The sequence below is a fragment of the Sabethes cyaneus genome, chromosome 3, assembly GCF_943734655.1.
Source record: "Sabethes cyaneus chromosome 3, idSabCyanKW18_F2, whole genome shotgun sequence".
Lineage (NCBI taxonomy): Eukaryota > Metazoa > Arthropoda > Insecta > Diptera > Culicidae > Sabethes > Sabethes cyaneus.
Genome location: NC_071355.1, coordinates 136,968,431 through 136,986,819, shown reverse-complemented (window position 1 = coordinate 136,986,819; position 18,389 = coordinate 136,968,431). Strand labels below are relative to the sequence as shown.

Sequence of the window (18,389 nt, the reverse complement as noted above, 5' to 3'; positions counted from 1 at the left end):
CTCGACGAACTGAGCAATGTCTGTGTGTGTGCGTGTGTGTGTGTGTGCGTGTGTGTGTGTGTGTGCGTGTGTGTGTGTGCGTGTGTGTGTGTGTATGTGTGTGTGTGCAGCTCATTTTCTATCGCCCGTTTCTCGAAGGTGGCTGAACCGATTTGACCGCTTTTACTTTTGTTTGAAAGGTATTATTGCCTAGTAGGGTAAAGAACTAGTTTTAAGCAGTCTAAGCGGGTCACTGATTGTTTTACCTTATTACAAGCGATGGGTTGACTAAGTGGGGGATATCAGCATACCAATCTTCTTGCTATCTTTAGTTCTTCAAGCTGTTACCATTGGAAGACACTATTGTTGAGCTAAACTTTTGATTTTTCGCTTTAAAAGTTGGAGCGGCGGAACTAATTTTGAACACAGCGAACCCATTTTCACCCGCAAGGTGCTATTTTAAGCAATCCTGAAATCTGAATTTTTTTACGTCCCGTTAAAAAATCCCTCGAACTTTTCCCCCTATTCAGTAAGTTCGCGTTCCTATCCGCGACCTATTAATCGGCATCTGATGCGTAATCGGCATAGCGTATCGGCATAGATGCGTAAAATGCCATCTGTCTAAATTGTTTATCGGGGCATACACTCACCGCACCGTTCGGCAAACGGTATTCGTCGTCTCTTTTATTCTCTGGTGTTCTTATGGGAAACTGCGAGTTTGACGTCTCACTCGCTGTTCATAAGGATGGTGGGAGAACAAAAGAGGTAAACATATAGCAGTACAAACGATCCGAGTACAAACGATCAGAACAGTGTTGTCAAAGCAAATAACATTGAAACACATCGTTGCTTTATTAAATCACTGAGAAAATCTTCGAAAATTATTGAAAAAGCTGTCTTTTGTGTTGTTTTTAATAAAGAAAAATTAATTATGAACATACATTTCTCATGAAAGTATTGAACTACGTTTTCACCATAGGAGGTTTCAGGTAATTTCAAACTTAAAATTCTTATTTCCAGAACCGAAACAGTGTCTTGGCAACACGATAGTTCATCAGTTGTGCTGCAGCTGCTGCTAGTGGTGAACAGGTTCCGTCAATTCAGAATTTGTTTTCAGTTTTGTTAGAAAATAATAAAACTTTCGGCTAGTGACAAAACCTTAGATAATAGAAAAAAAGAGACTGAATAATATGGTATGTGACAATTGAGTGCTTGACTTTCAGAGTGGTTGTAATTAGTGCTGAAAATTTGATGAATTCGTTAGTAGCGAGGTGGCGATTGCTGAAGAGCAGCTGAAAAATGTACGTTTTTGGACAACAATTTTTAATTCATCATATTTCTTGTCGGAAACCCAGTAAATTGTGTTTGTGTGAATCAAATGTATGGTTAAGTGATTAGTAAAGATGATCCTATCAAAAGATTTTGAAAATATGAATAAAAAAGTGCATTTTCGGTATGCTTAGCGGTCCGACCTTTCGTTTAAAAGTTATAAGCAAAAATGTGAAAACTACGTGACATGCGTTTCTCCGGAACTACGCAACCAATTTTAACGATCTTAGTACCAAACAAAGCTCTTGCTATTACTAAACTTTTTCCCAAGTTTTATTGAAAACGGACAAGCAGTTTAAAAGTTAGCCTTAAAAAACCTGTTTTGACTAGGTGCAAATGATAGCCTATTTCTCAGAGTTGGCTGAACCGATTTATGCGCTATTATTCTCAATTGAAAGATAATATAACCTAATAGATCACTATTGATTTGTTTTTGTTGATTGGGCGTTTAATTCAAACGTTATGAGCAATTGTATACGTATCGTAATCGTATTTCAGAAGAATTAGTTTTGCCGGTCAAAAGACATTAACCCTTGAACACTCGCGCCAACACTTGTAACACGGTTGCTCGGGGGAGACAATAGCCCAAAACCAAAAAAAAACGTGTGCATTAGAGTTTTGACTAGGAAAACTTGGTTTTAGGTTTATCGCACCTTTGGAAGAGTTTCTTGCAATTCCAAGCTCTATCGTCTGGTAGAATTTAAATTTTGATTAATCCCCCTAAAAGTGAAATAAAAAAAAATATGCTCATTGTATACCACCGTGTTCGTTAGGATGTCCTCTATCCGGTGGTATACAATAAGCATAATATTTTATTATACTAGTGATACTAGCGAGCATTTTATTCGAAATTGTCGAAGTTTGAAACTGCTTTAAGTTTGAATCAGAACGGTATATGTTAAATAATAATATTTCCTCTTACAACTTACTTTTACTTGCATATACTCAAATTAGTAACAACTTACTTATACTTACTCAGCAATTTCATGAAAAAAGGATCTATCAAAATTTATAAGTACTCCTATTTTGTTCAAATTTTGTAAACTTTTTCAATTTCCAAAAAAATTATGTAAACAAACGCACTACGCAACGTTAACGTAGGACCGTATAACAAAGGTTCTTTCACCACTAGGTGGATTAAATTTAATATGAATATGAATAGGTTTAATATTAAAAGTCACAAATTAGTCCTGCTAAGAGGATAATAGTAACACCATTTGTATTTATTTAAAAGTCAAAAAATTGGATGTGTTTTCGATCGATAGGTACATGATGCGTTGAATATGAAAACTTGCAAACTGCGAACAGCTCAGTTTTTCATAAAAAAAATTTCAGCAGTAAAGTGTTACTTACGAAGTATATTTATATTTTAGAGGTGAATTATCGTGTGATTTTGGTTCATATAAACACAAAATTCTTGTCAGCTAAAATCAAATTGTTTTGTTCCAAAGGATTTAGGGTTAAATTTTCTTGCTATTTCAACGTCGCGTATCACTTTTCACATGATGAAAATATTAGCTTGATCTGGATTGTGTGATGTTGCCTGTTAGAGAGTTAATGATGGAAACACCTTTCCATTCTTTTCTGAAACCATTAAACTGAGTTAAAATGTCCATTCAGAAAACAGTTTTGTTGGGAAGCAAACTAAATAACATTCGTTGGTGTGCTTGTTTTTGAAATTGGGTTTGTAGCCAGCACAGTCTTTCCAAGTAACTTAGTTTCTAATTTTGTTCGAAAGCATTAATGGATGATTTAGGTATTGAAAAAGAGTATTTTTCTGGTAATTACCACTATTAAACATCATTTAAACAACCGGGTAGAACTATAACATTAAGCATCAGCGCTGTCGGAATTCGAGTTCCACAAAAGCTTACAAAATCCACCACTAGTAATGCTGGGTGTCTTGCAGGCTATTGCCCCGCCTTTCTACACGCTGTCTATATTTTTATGGTTCGCAAATAAAATTTTGATAGAAAAAAAATATCGTGTAGAAATAAGTCGTCAAAGTTTCAAAAGTTTGAAAAAAAATGTTCTTTTAAAAAAGTCAAAAAGTTAAATAGTTATCGCGGATGTAAATATTATTGTTATATATCATTTAAAAACTGATATCTTAGCCTATTAAAAAATGAAATGAAAACAAATTTAAACTCAATGAGGTACGTCATAGGATACTTATAATAAAAATGAAATTCTCATAAACTTTAATAAAAAACAACTCTTGCCGCCTCTTGTCGCCGCAGTTTTTTACAGTGCACATGAAAGCTCGAAGTATGTTGTATAAAAACATGAATTAAAAGTTGGCTATAATTTGACGCTATAAGCGAACCATCGAACTGTTAAAATTAACCATGCTCCCGAGCAGGGTTATTTATATATTTTTATTTTTATTAATTCATCTGACACTAGTCTACATGAATACAATTACTTATAACAGATTGCTAATTCGTAGTTTCTGCATAAACCTATATGATGGCTCTCCGAAATCAAATAACTCTTCCACTCTCGTAAATGTTCAAATGCAGGCCGTAACTGGTTCGTAATATCCAAAAGGTGCGGTGAAACGGTGTATGCAGCAAACCGGTTGATCTTAGGTATGTGGCGAAGCGCGGAAATTCAGGAGTGACAAAAGGCAGGGAGAATCAGTTTCACCATTAACGATTTTAGCCACAAAAACTGCCTGGTGGGTTTTACGCCGGTATTCTAGTGAATCGTGGTCGAGGTTTTTTTCGACAGAAGGTGAAAAACCATCGAACTATCAAATTTTAACCAAAAAGTTAAAAATTTCGCGAAACGGTTCACAGCCTAAATATGCTGAAACTTGTGTGAACTGACCTCCCTACTTTTTGTTATGGTTTTGGTGGTTTGATTCAGTTGGTAGTTGGAAGCGGCGAATATTTCATTCTCCGATCGGATTTCTATCATAATCGTTGGGAAAACGCAATGTGAAACAGAATAAGCACGCTAGATCTGTACAAATAAATCGTGTTTATGTGCATTGTCTGCATAAGCAAATGATACTATGTTGAGAATGACATTTGAACCATTTTTAATTTGCACGTCGTGCAAAGCAGCGAGGTTCAAATTAAAAAGTGTTCAGATTAAAAACGGTCAAACGAAAGGAGGTCCACGGTATTAGCATAGTATAGCAAAGTATTAGTATTCGTATAGTCTTAGTAGTAGTATTTTAGTATATTATTAGTATAGTATTATTATAGTATAATTAGTATAGTATACTCATAATAATAAACAGATATAACTCTTAAAAGAAAAATCAACTAAATTATCGTCACACACATTTTTTTGATCTATAATCGATATTCCCAAATATCAAATTAGAACTGGAGTATTCCTCGAACAAGTAAATATTTTATATGGGGCATTTCCTTGTTTATATGTGGTATAGTCTTAGTAAACCATTTAAAAGCCATTATCCTACACAATTGGCTTGCACACTAGCACCTTCTGTTATGAATGTTGTGGAGTAGGTCATATTTGTAGGGTTTTATACTGCAGGATTGTTATATTTGTACACACGCAGAAAAATGATGATAGTTTGAAACAACAATTAACTGTTGTTGAGTTCAACTGGAATCATATTTTTGAATCAAAAAAATATTGTTTAAACTTAATTCATACTCCTTTTGCTTCTACTAGCTAGATCGTTTATAAACTCAAAAATGCTTAATTTTGATTCTACAATTTTTTCTTTGATAGAAACTAGCTATTATTCGAAATAACAAAACTTATTGTTGAACTAAAAGGTCAAGCAGTTAGAATCAAAAAAAAATATCTGGGTTAGCCTTCAGTCAACAATATTTTCTTTTGAATTTATACAGAATTCTTTTGCATTTACAATTTATTTTTCTGCGTGCAGGTTTGAACTGAAAACTCAAAGCAACATCCAAGCGCCACAGTGGCCATGTTGCGAAACTTGGTTTTTTGAATTAATGCGATTGTCTTGTCTGTTTGTCGGTGGTATTAGTATAGTATTATCATAGTATTAGTATAGTAAGGCAACCAACCTATACGTCCAAAATATGTTGGTTACCCTATAGTATTATAGTACAGTGGTGTAATTGGTTAAACTAACACGCTCCACCGGAAATGAAGAGCTGTGAGTTCGATTCTCACCTGAGCGATGGTGTATATTTTTATCAATAAACAAATATCAACAATATTTTTATGCTTACATCGCACATTTTCCGCACGTTCCTTCAGTTTTGTCATAAGAACGTGGGGAAAAGAAATGTGTGATGTATATAGAAGTGTCAAAAATGCTAATAAAATATTAGGAACACGGATTATGCTATCTGCCATTATGGCTCGTGAAAAGCTAGATTGGGGTTATTCTACGCGCCTTCATAGATTTGAACCAAATTTTGTCCGATTGTTGCTTTTAGGTCAGAGAGTAAAAATCCTTTGATGCAGGTTGTTCTTCCCAACCTTTTTAGAAAAGATTGTTTTTGTCAAACCCTCTTATTTTCTTTTGCTTATATCTCCGGAAATATTAGGTTTAGAAAGAAACCAACCCCATCGTGTTTCCCAGACTTTTACATAAGAATCACTCGTTATCACGAGGTGTCACTACAGGTTATCACTACAGAGACTATAGGTTACAGAGGCGCCGAGACACTCAAAATCCGCTAAATTTTGAAACAAAACGAAGAGTACCATCATAAATAAAGGTAACTCTCCGTCTTCGTTCAAAATTTAGCTGTTTTTAAGTGTCTCGGCGCCTCAGTAATCTATAGTCTCTGTAATGGCAACAGATCAGCAAAACTTCATTAGCAATTTCGAGATAAACTATTTTGCTAGTTGAGCTGGAAATGCTCTATCCAACTTTTTACAAGCCATAATGATGGACGGCACAGTCCAGGTTCGTAATATGGGAACAGAACTTTTGACACTTTCCGTATCCAGCTTTTTACGAGCTATAAATGGCGGGCGGCATGAACCATGTTCATAATATTTTACAGCATTTTCGACATTCCGCACGTTCCTTTCGTTTTACCGTGAACGTGCGATGTCTACAGAAATGTCTGAAATGTACAGAAATGAGACTGTTTAAATATTACGAACACAGATTATGGCTCGTAAAAAGCTGGATCGTACAGTATTAATGCAGTATTGCATTAGCACAGAGAACAGACATCCAAGCCCCCCACTTGGATAAAACTTATGTCAAATTAGTTGGGAAACTATAATGATGATGTCACTAAAGGCGCATAAAACTCTACACTAAGCTCATAACAGCTAGATTCTGCCGCTAGCATAACGCTTATAGTCCATATAGGCGCTAGTATGCCAGAGGAGCCAAAGGTTGTCAGTGTGCAAATCAAAAGAATCATTTAGTTTGGAAACTAGAGTGGTGATGACGCTAGCATATTAGGTGATTTTAATTTGAAATTTCATCTAAGAATTCCCGAAAAATTTGTTCCTGAATGGATGTCTGTTCTCTGTGGTATTAGTGTAGTATGCCATTAGAATACTATCCAGCTTTTCACAAGCCATAATGGCGGACGGTATTCGTAATATTTGTACAGCATTTTTGACATTTCCTAAATACATCGCACGTTTTCTTTCCGCAAGTTCCTTTAGTTTAACCGTGAACGTGCAGAAAGAAAACGTGCGATATATTTAAGAGCTATCAAAAATGCTGTTCAAATATGTATTACGAATACGGATTATGCTGTCCCCATTATGGCTCGTAAAAACCTGGATAGAATATTAGTATTAGAATTAGAACTAGTATTAGTATTTGTATTGTAGCAATTCCACAGAAAAAAGCGCTATCGAAAAATGGCTCCGAGTTTATTCAAACTCGCTGTACTTTTTTATTTTGAAAATAATTGGTGCCGTAAAATTTTATTTAGCCCCTATCCCTACGGTGGCTCTTTCCGAGTTGGGGTGGTTTACGGTACGAGATTTTTACCTATACCTTCCTAATTTTGAAAAATCAACTTTTAAACCATGCTACCGATTTTGGGCTGGTACCGAATGGCCGAATCACGAATGACCGAAATCCAAATGTCAACAACAGTCACAGAAGGCCGAATCACGACAGGCCGATTTTTTCAAAAATAAAAACATGAATTGGAATCGGAATCGGAAAAATTGGATCCGACCATCAGCGATTTCAACCAAAGCTGGCATAATTGTTCATTCCGACCTCACAACCAATTTCCCAAAGTTTTATCACAGACAAACAGACATAACACTTGGAAGAAAAATCAACAAAAATGATCGTACCTCACATTTAGCCTGAACACCAGCACCATCTATGATCGACATTCCCAAATATCAAATATGGGTATCCCTCGAAAAAGCAAGTATTTTTTATGGGGAATTCCCCTTCTTTCGTCCAAAAGTGCCACTTTGACCAAAACGGAGACATTCCCAACTAAGCCCAAATTTGAAATGACGGTTTTATCGGTACGATGAATGGAAAACGAGTGTTATGTCTGTTTATCTGTGGTTTTATGTCGATTGATCTATCCTTCTAACAGTGGCGCTACTTCCTTTTTTACAGATTTTCAAAAACAGTCATTTTTCGGGTTTAAATATTTCCGAAATAGTTTGATGTGAACACATGCCAATATACTTTTTCTATCCAGCTTTTCACGAGCCATAATGGCGCACGTGTTCGTAATATTTGAACAGCATTTTTTACATTTCTCTAATACACCGCACTTTTCTTTCCGTACATTCCTTTAGTTTTACCGTGAACGCACGGAAAGAAAACGTGCGATGTATTAGGGAAATGTCAAAAATGCTGTTCAAATATTACGAACACGTTCGCCATTAAGGTTCGTAAAAAGCTGGATAGGTTTTTGGCCGCGCAATCGAATGATATTATCAGTTTTTATCTAATTTGTCAACATCATACATTTTTTGCAATTTAAAACGAAAATGCGAATATCTCAAAACACCCCAAATTTTATCTTACATCTATACCTATAAAAATGTTTTTCTGTCTGTCGGTCCGTATGTTCCTTATAGAATCGAAAACTACTGCACCGATCGGCGTGAAAATTTGCATGTAGGAGTTTTAGGGGCCAGGGAAGATTCTTATGATGGTTAGAGACCCCTCCCCCCACTAAGAGGAGAGGCTCTTATACAAATGAAATACAAATTTCTGCATAACTCGAGAACTAATCAATCAAATGGAACCAAATTTGACATGTGGTTGTTTTCGGAGGCTTGAATTTGTTCTATGATAAATTCGAACCTCTTACCTTTTCAGGAGGGGGGGGGGGCTCCCATGCAAATGAAATACAAGTTTCCTCATAACTCCAGAACTAGTCAAGCAAACGGAACCAAATTTAGCATGTGGGTGTTTTTGTAGGCAAATATTTTTTCTATAGTGAATTGAGACCCCTTCCCTCTTTTGGAGAGGAATTATGACCCCTCTCCCCTCTAAGAGGGGGGCTTCCATACAAATGAAATACAAATTTCCTCATAACTCGAGAACTAATCAAGCAAATGGAACCAAATTTGGCATGTGAAGGTTTTTGGAGGCAAGATTTCTTTCTATGGTGAATTAGGACCCCTCCCCACTTTAGGAGGGGGGGGCTTCTATACAAATGAAATACAAATTTCCTCATAACTCGAGAACTAATTAATCAAAAGGAACCAAATTTAGCATGTGGGTGTTCTTGTAGGCAAATGTTTTTTCTATGGTGAATTGAGACCCTTCCCCTCTTTAGGAGGGGAACTATGACCCCTCTTCCCTTTAATAGGGGGTGCTTCCATACAAATGAAATACAAATTTTCTCATAACTCGAGAACTAATTAATCAAATGGAACCAAATTTGACATGTGGGTGTTTTTGGAGGCATGAATTTATTATATGATGAATTAGGACCCATTAACTTTTTAGGAGAGGGGGGGGGGCTCCCATACAAATGAAATACAAGTTTCCTCATAACTCCAGAACTAATCAAGCAAATGGAACCAAATTTAGCATGCGGTTGTTTTTATAGATATTTTTTTCTATGGAGGGGAGACCCCTCTCCTCTTTAGGAGCGGAATTATATCCCCTGTGTGGGGCATGTGGGGAGTTTTGAAGCCAGGAATTTTTTTATGATGGTTTGAGACCTCTCACCCCTGTGGTAGGGAGATAAGGACTCTCATGCTAATAAAACATGAATTTTTGCGTAACCCAAAAACTAATCGAACTCGAGAAATTTTAGACTCTTTCATAAATCATTAGTCAATAACAAGACCACCAAAAACTATCAATAGTAACATTGGATGATTCAGGGCGAGACGGCCACAATCCGCGAGTGTTGCCGGCGACTTGTCGTCGGAAGCATCGGCCACTGCGGGGGCAGCCCTTCCGTAGAGATCACCTCTATCTAGGTTTATTTATTTTCCTAGATCAACTGACCTCTATTACTTTCCTTCAGTTGGTCACCCCTGCGAAATGGTACTTTCCACGAAAAGATTTTCCGTGAAATGGTATTCTGCGAAACTCTATATTCCGCGTTATGGTCAACCGAGAATTGGTGTTCCGCAAAATGGTATTCGGCGAAATGGTTTATAATGAAGGCGAATGTTTAAATGCTATCCGCTTTATTTTATCAGGCTAAGCTATGGGGGGAGTTGTTTTCTACTTTACTGTGAGGAAAATTTGGATATTAAAACACCCATGAACTCCTCAGAAACTGGCAAAACTCGAGATTGTGACAAAGGCCATCCGAGATTCACGATTTATGTACAACACAGTTTTGTGGCAATACGAAGTTTGTCGGGTCAGCTAGCTTTCAAATAAATATGCTTAAAACACAGACTACCAGACGTAACACTTCGAACAAATTTTCTAACAAAACATCGTTTCAATGACAGCCCTAAAACTTGTAAAAACACTAGCATCACCTGGTGTAGTCTTCGCGCTACGCAAAATAGCTTGCTATAAGTGTAGCAATGCTATAAATTTACTTGTATATTATCTGACAACAGCGCCAGCGTAAGCGAGCGGTGTTCTCGCGCAGCGACTGTTGCTTGAATCTTGGCTTAAGTCAGTGATGGCCAAACTGTGGCCCGCGGGCCGCATGTGGCCCTTCAAAATGATTCGTGCGGCCCGCGGACTGATTTGAAAGATGGTGGACTTATGAGAAAAATTTTTGATGACATAGTAGTCACTCAGTTTAGTTGTAATACCTTGTGCATGTTGTGAATCGGAATGCTTTCCGGTTTAAATCTTGTGGTGATTCCTAGAAAATGATTTTTGCTGTTGCATATTTTACATTTTGTTATGAACAGGAATGGCCAGAGATTATTGCGGCCCGCGGCATTCATGGGCGATCTGATTTGGCCCACACTATGCCTATGCCTGGGCACCACTGGCTTAAGTGAACATTTGAATTGATCGTTTTTATTGGCGATGGAATGAGGCTTCAGTGTTACGTCTGTTATTCTGTACTTAAAATGTTCGCCAGAAAATTCTACACAAGTCACTTAACTAGATAAAAACAATATTGGTAGTTTGGGAGATATGTCGTTTTGAATATCTGGTGCATGCGTATCCTTATAAAATACCACAGCAGCTCTATCCGAAAGCAGCTCTCAAGCGAGCGGTGCCGCTTCAAGCACTCTAGCCCAACCATCATAGGAGTGCCACAGGGCACATTGGGGTCGATGCCAGTAATATCTTGATTATGATAAACTGGTAGCTTCACGTCAATACGGACATGACACGGTTTAATGGAATGTACCAGACTTAATAGGGCTAGTAGGCCTGCTATTTTGCAATCTGAGTAAAGGGGGCTGACACCCTCTTGGATTGACTAGCAGATTAATAGTATGGCTATCTCTGTCCTATAGGTACGTTCAAAACTCGTCATTAACACGGGTGTTGGTGGTTATAACCAACATTATGATAGTGCTACAGAAAGAGGAAGACCGACACCGACAAGTAAAGATGAACGATACTCTGCGTACACGTGGAGTAAACATGAGCAGCTACATAAAAGATGTCCTGCGAGGGTGGCCAGGAGGAGATGGAAGTCATGATGGTCGCCGCCTCTGGATCGGTACACGTCTAGACATGTGCACGAAATGGGAACGGGTAAGCAACATGGAGTAGCATCAGATGTATCAAGCCTGAGAAAACCCCTTTTTGATTGGATTATTTTTGATTGGAATGAAGTTTTACTGATATGTTGGATACCACGCAAGGATTCATTTTCCATTAAATATACTTTTTGCGCCAAGAACAACTTTTCAAAAGGACGTATTTATAAATGAGAATTTTGACGTAGGACTACGTCTTTCTTTACTATACTGGGACTGGGTAGCACTTTGTGAAAACGAAAATAGAAGTGTAACGTTTGAATGAAAGATTTCAAATGGTAATAACTACTAAACTACTGAACGAAACTGAACAGTTTATATGTCGTTGGAGAGAAGCCTGAGTAAGATAAGGTCCTATAAAAATAAAACACATATTTCTTCAAAACTCAATAATTAATCAAGCAAATGGAAACAAATTTGGCATGTGGGGGCTTCAGAAGGCAAGAATTTTTTCTATGGTAAATTAAGACCCCTCTCCTCTTTAAAAAGGGGCACTCCCATGCAAATGAAATACAAATTTCCTCATGACTCGAAACTATTCAAGCAAATGGAGCAAATTTGGCATGTGAGGGTTTCAGAAGGCAAGAATTTTTTCTATGGTGAATTAAGACCTTTCCCCTCTTTAGAAGGGGGGCTCCCATGCAAATGAAATACAAATTTCCTCATAACTCAAGAACTAATCCAGCAAAAGGAACCTTTGGCACGTGAGGGTTTTTGGAGGTAAAAATTTTTCCTATGGTGTACTGAGACCCATTGCCCTTCTAAGAGGGGGGGCTCCCATACAAATGATATACAAATTTTCTCATAACTCGGGAACTAATCAAGCAAATGGAACCAAATTTGGAATATGGAGTTTTCAGAAGGCAGATATTTTTTCTACGATGTACTGAAACCCGTCCGTCTTTTACCAAGGGGGCTCCTATACAAAAGAAACACAAATTTCCTCATAACTCGAGAACTAATTAAGCAAATGGAACCAAATTTGGCATCTGATGGTTTAAGTCGCCTTAAATGCTACTTAAAAACTGTTTCGGCGAAATATGCGGCTACTTTACTGCTAACCCTCTTATTACCTAGTTACCGACAATAAGATTTTAAATAGGATTGTCAATACTAATTTACAACAGCTAAGCAGCCAAAAGGCTTACTGCTTATACTAATGCTTATTGGTCCATATGCCTGAAATGCAGTTTACATTAGTCTTTGGTCTAATGATATGATATAGCCCTACGTCACCCTTTTGTACAACCCTTAGGGCTGCATACCTTGTAGTTTTTTATTTTATGTCTTAAAACTACTTATTTGATCAAAATGGCATTAACGAAAAATTGTGAGGAATCAGATGTATTTTTAGAAAAATTACACTGCAAGAAAAAAAATCATAAAATGTTTAATTTTCTCAGAAGATCCTCTTCTATTTCTATTTCTTTTTTTTTAAAAAAATAGCTTAAATTATGTAATATCTAGTGAAGAGCTACTTATCGACACTCTCCATATTTTTTTGAAATTTGTATTTTTTGTAAAACTGGCAAAGTCAAATTCTATACGCATATCACTTGGAACTAAATTCTTATAAACTGTTATTAGGCCCAGCCGTTTTCAAGTTATTGCAAATGTGAAATCTAAAAATTAACTATCAGATTCAATTCACGTAAAGTATCCAATAACCTTGTAATCGACCTTCACGGATTTGAACCATGTTTTGTCAGATTGCTCGTTTTAGGTCAGAAAGCAAAAAACCTAAATTTGGTACACATTGGTCCTCCCCACGATTAATGGTAGTAGGGGAATGTTGTCGTGGTTGGGCCATCTTTTGGTCCACAAATCTCATTCCAAAGAAACTTTGGAAATTTAACAAAGGTCTTATTAATAGTTCGTATTTAGACCTTTGTATTTAGACCTTTGTTAAATTTCCAAAGTTTCTTTGGAATGAGATTTGTGGACCAAAAAATGGCCCAACCACGAATGTCGCCGTCCCCTACCTCTATTTTAACAGGAGAGATCCGTTTTATCAAACCTTATTACATATTTTCTTTTGCTTATAGATAAATATGGAAATATTATGTTTAGAAAGAAACTATTTTCACATTCCAATTCCAATCAAAAATAGTCGACTAAAAATGGCTTTTTTAGCGTTTTGAGCTGGAATTGCTCATATAGAAATCGCCACGTCTTCAGAACATAATCCAACTATTTGTTAACGCTGTGTTAGTTATCATCCATAAGCCCTTAGCAATAAACAATCTTCAGAGTGTATTTTAACCTACTTTGTAGAACATTGGAAAGCAATAAAAATAAAACGTGTGCCAAGTTTATGAACAGAATTGATTTTATAGTGGTTTCGTTAAACAAATTATTAAATTTCGCAACCAGTAAGAGATAGATAATTCCAGAGTGATTCGCGATTAGGGCGCAACTAGCAAATTGTATATTTTTTTTTTGAAACGATGGTTCTACAATTGATGAAGGGACGGTAGGGGAAAGAAATGAAAATTTTTGGTGAAGGAGGGATCTTTCCCCACCGTCCCTTCATCAATTGTAGAACCATCGTTTCAAAAAAAAATATTATAAATAAAATATGTATGACCTCATTCCAAGGTCAAGACTAAAAACTTGAGATTAGTCTAGCAAATTGTAAACAAATCGTTTTATTACACCATCAGCCTTAAAAAGACTGATCCATGGCAAGAATCCTTTCTTCTGTTTTAATCGATAGAATTATTTAAAACAAGGTTTTAGTGATGGGCGATAGAAGTGTTTAATAAAAACAAAAGACAATTTGCAGTTTAGCCCCTTTCATTGTTATGAAGTAACAGGTTTATTTGCAAATTGTATTGTAAACAGGTGATAGTAAAGAGCGAAACTGCGTTGTTTTCAAAACACAGTCGCATTGTAAGCAGGCGAAACTGAATTAAAAAATCAAAACATGGCGAAACAGGGCTGGGCGAATCTCATTGTCACAATGCTTTGAGGCTCATTCCGAAGGGATTAAACTATAAAACTTCGATTTTGAATTTAAATGCACAAATTTTAAGCAGTATAGTTGTGAAATTATAAGATTGATTTATTCTAAACCAATTTATATCTTTAAACTCGATTTTTGTAACTTTTATTTAAATTAGGACTCGAAAATGTACTCGCAAACTATCGCAGTGATATTCCTCATTGTTTACACTTTGTTAGTTGCGCCCTAATCGCGAATCACTCCGGAATTACTATATGCAGCAAAGTTGCTTATTTTAGTGTGTTCTACAATTTTTGTAAAGATATATAGTATAGTATAGTATAGTATAGATATAAGATATATTTTTTTTATTGTATATTTGAGAGGTTTTCAGCCTGCGGCTGGTTCGCCTCTTTATAAGATATATTGATATATCTAGTAGTTTTTTGGGCGCATTTAAAAAAATAAAAATTTGTGTCACCCTATTAGGCGGATTCACGGTCACCATAATAGTATAACAAACTGTGGTATATTTTATTAATAAACTCCAAAGGAACACATTTTTACGTTATAGTAAATTATCGCGTTTTTGAGGTTTGGTTCTACTGAGTCATATCAGTAAAGTTTCTTCAACAAATTTTTTTCAATCATTTTTGAATATCTTTCGAACGGTAAAACCAATTATTATGAAATTTTGCAGATATATTCGCAATGTTAAAACCTCTCGATTAATATTAAAATGACTGAAACTAGTTAAATTATCTTGGTTAAAATCATTATAAATTATTGTTAATTTTGATGTGCTGTACACGATTGCTCATAACTTTGAAGTTAAACGTCCAATCAAAAAACAATTCAATGGTGATCTATGAGACTATGTTACCTTTCAAATGAGACTGATTGCATATAAATCGGTTTGACCATCTCTGAGAAACAGGCGATAATTATTACCTTATCGAAAACCGTTTATTAAGCATAACTTTTAAACTATTTTGGCTTATACAAATTTGAAAAAAAGTTTATGTCCTGGTCTCAAAATATTGTTGAAGGGGGGGGGGGGGGGGGGGTGCAAGAAAAAAATAATAATATTAAACCCTCAATAACCAAGCAAAAGAGAAGACATCATCGTTTATTTTTCCATATTAATATTAAAGTTTTAATACAAATATTTTGTACAGTAGTTAAATTTTAGTTTAACCCTTTCAAACTTCAAAATTTTTCGACCCAGGCACATCCTGTAAGTAAGCATCCTGGTAGAGATGAAGCAGTTTGATAATAGTGGAGTGCCACAGGATCACCTTAGAGAGCCACAAACGTATAACTTGACCTTCATTTTGTTTTGAACCTCCGTGTCACTCGGTTAGTTACCTTGTTTTTTAATAATCGAAATCCGTGTCACTTACTAGTTCAGAACTCGGTAACCACGACATAGTATCGTAATCTAACCATAGTGTGAAAATGGCAGTTTAGGTCCCTGCCTCTTTATTACTTGGAACACTTATGCTGTGCTATCGACATGTTTTAAGAAAACAAATCTCTGAAGCTATTCACGTTTCTTGGTCAACCTTTTAGTCATGAATATCAGGCCTCTCCTTTGTATATTAATGATGCACGCCGTGTCGAAAATTTCAAGTTTCGAACATTTCAGAGACATCCTGCATGCTGCATGCATCCAATGAATGGTAAAAAGTGTATTGTTGAGTTTTACGTCCCCTACCTTCAAAATTACGGTAGTTACTTGGACATTACGGAGTAAAACGACCAATTTTGAGCCCCGAAAACCCGAAAAATTGTGTTTCTATTTTTATCTTATCTAGTACCTTTGAGGGAAAAAATAATCCCACTGCAATTCAAAAATCGGAATATCTCCGTCAAAAGCGGTACTAAATTTCACTAATATAATATTTAATTGATTGTTGCCTCCATCTAATTCTTTTAAAACAAGGTAAATTAAAATGGAATCAAGCCGAAAGTCCGATTGCAAGCACCCCAATTTTCGACGTCGGGAACTTAAAGATTAAGCACAATAGTTGCCTGTGACTTGCAGCAGAATCAGAAAGCTTAGTTGGTGAAAGAAAGTTGATCGAGACTAACGAGATAACTATAACTTTGCACATATTGGATAATTTAGAGATGTAAACTCATTGAACTGTGAAAAAATCCGCTCGTCGCTAAAAAATGCAACAGACTAATATGACACTTTATTTTTTTGCCCCTTCACATTTCGAAAATTTTCAAAGGGGGGGAGTGACATAAACTTTTTTTTTTAATTTGTATAAGCCTTATTTGTTTTCAATAAAACTTGCTGAAAAATTTTATGATAGAAAGAGCTTTCATTTGGTACTAAGATTGTTGAAATCTGTTGCATGGTTCCGGAGAAAACCGTGTGACGTTGTTTTCACATTTTTGCTTATAACTTTTAAACGAAAAGTCGGACCACGAAACAATCAATTCAATAGTGAATAATACCTTTCAATAGGCAATAATACCTTTCAAACAAAAGCAATAGCGAACGGTTCGGTTCAGCCATCCACGAGCAACAGACGATAGAAAATGAACTGCACACACATACACACACATTGCTCAATTCGTCGAGCTCTATCAATTGGTATATGTGATTCGGTCCTCCGGGCCTCGGATCAACTTCGTGTTTTTCGACCAATTTCTAAACCTTTGTTATATAGTATAACAAAGGTAAAAACACAGAGAGAAAGAGAGATAGAAGCATTGCTCAGTTCGCCGAACCCTATCGATTGGTATATGAGAGTTGGCTCTTCGAGCCTTAGATCAGTTTCGTGTTTTTCGAGCAATATCTAAACTTTTATTTTAGCATAATAATAGAGGTAAAGTTATAGATTTCTAATTTATCTCAACTTTACTAAAACGCGTGTTTTGAGGACCGCTATAAAATAAAAAAATAAAATAATAAAAAATAACCGGTTTAATTCTTCCCAATCCGCAGACAGTACAGCAAGTTTGAACACAATCAGAGCATTTTTATAGCATTTTTTCTGTGGAACAGTACCTACATAGAATAAATCTTTATTTTATTGCAAATTGCATCAAAAACGCGAAATGCAAGAAACTTGCAAACATTTTGCAAGCAAAATTCCAGCAGTGAGCCGTCAATTATTCATGTCAATTTATTGGGATTGACACTTGCAATAAGTTGACATAAATATTTGACAGCTCGCTGCTAGCATTTTGCTTGTAAACTGTTTGCAAGATTTTTGCATTTCGCGTTTTTGATGCAATTTGCAATATATTATTCTATGTAGTTTGACGATGAAATTTCGCTATTATTTTTAAAAAGAAACGAATAAACTTTTCTAAATTAGGCCATTGCAAATCATATTAAAAGTTTTTGTCACCCCCCCCCCCCCCCCCTTGGAAATTGGCTTGAAAAATCGGGAGGCATAAAAAAATATAAAAATTTGTAGGATATGAGTTAATTTTTTTCATAAAATCAATTGACTGTGGGCTCTACAGCCTGAAAAACTTAAAAAATGAGTGTACGAGCTTCTAGCATGAAATAGAAATGGAAATTTAAACAACGGAATTTCCGAAAATCGGCCAAAAAAATTTTCTTTCGTTTTTGTCTTTTTTCGTAGATTTTTGCATAGAAAATTACCAACGTATATATTAAAAGCAAGTATAGATTTGATTTTCACGTTTAAACTTAAAATAAAAATGCCTGAAATCCATATTTTTTTTTGCTCGATTTAAAAATGCTCTTTGTTTTTTTTCGCCCCCCCCCCCTTCAGTGGCCCAACACCGGAGGGACAAAAACTTTTTAAAATATTTGTAATGGCCTTATTAGAAGGACGCGATTTTTGGCAAATATAACAATCATATAAAAGAATGGTATTACCAGAATTTCACAATTCATCAGAACAATTTTGTTCCGTAGATTTTTGATATTGAGAAATATTGCGGTAGTCAATAACAACTCTGCCTACCGCAATTATAAACTAATTAAATTTGGAGAAAGACGGAAAAAAAATTTCGTATATTTTCTGACAAAAAATATGTAGTACATAACAGAGAATAGAGAATTTAACGA

The 18,389-nt window shown here is 35.8% G+C and overlaps 1 protein-coding gene across 2 annotated transcripts in view; it reads right to left on the bottom strand.

Annotated features, from left to right (window-relative positions):
- Positions 1-18,389, bottom strand: part of LOC128739157 (pyruvate dehydrogenase (acetyl-transferring) kinase, mitochondrial) — a 50,136-nt gene that overhangs the window by 19,839 nt on the left and 11,908 nt on the right. The window lies entirely within an intron of this gene.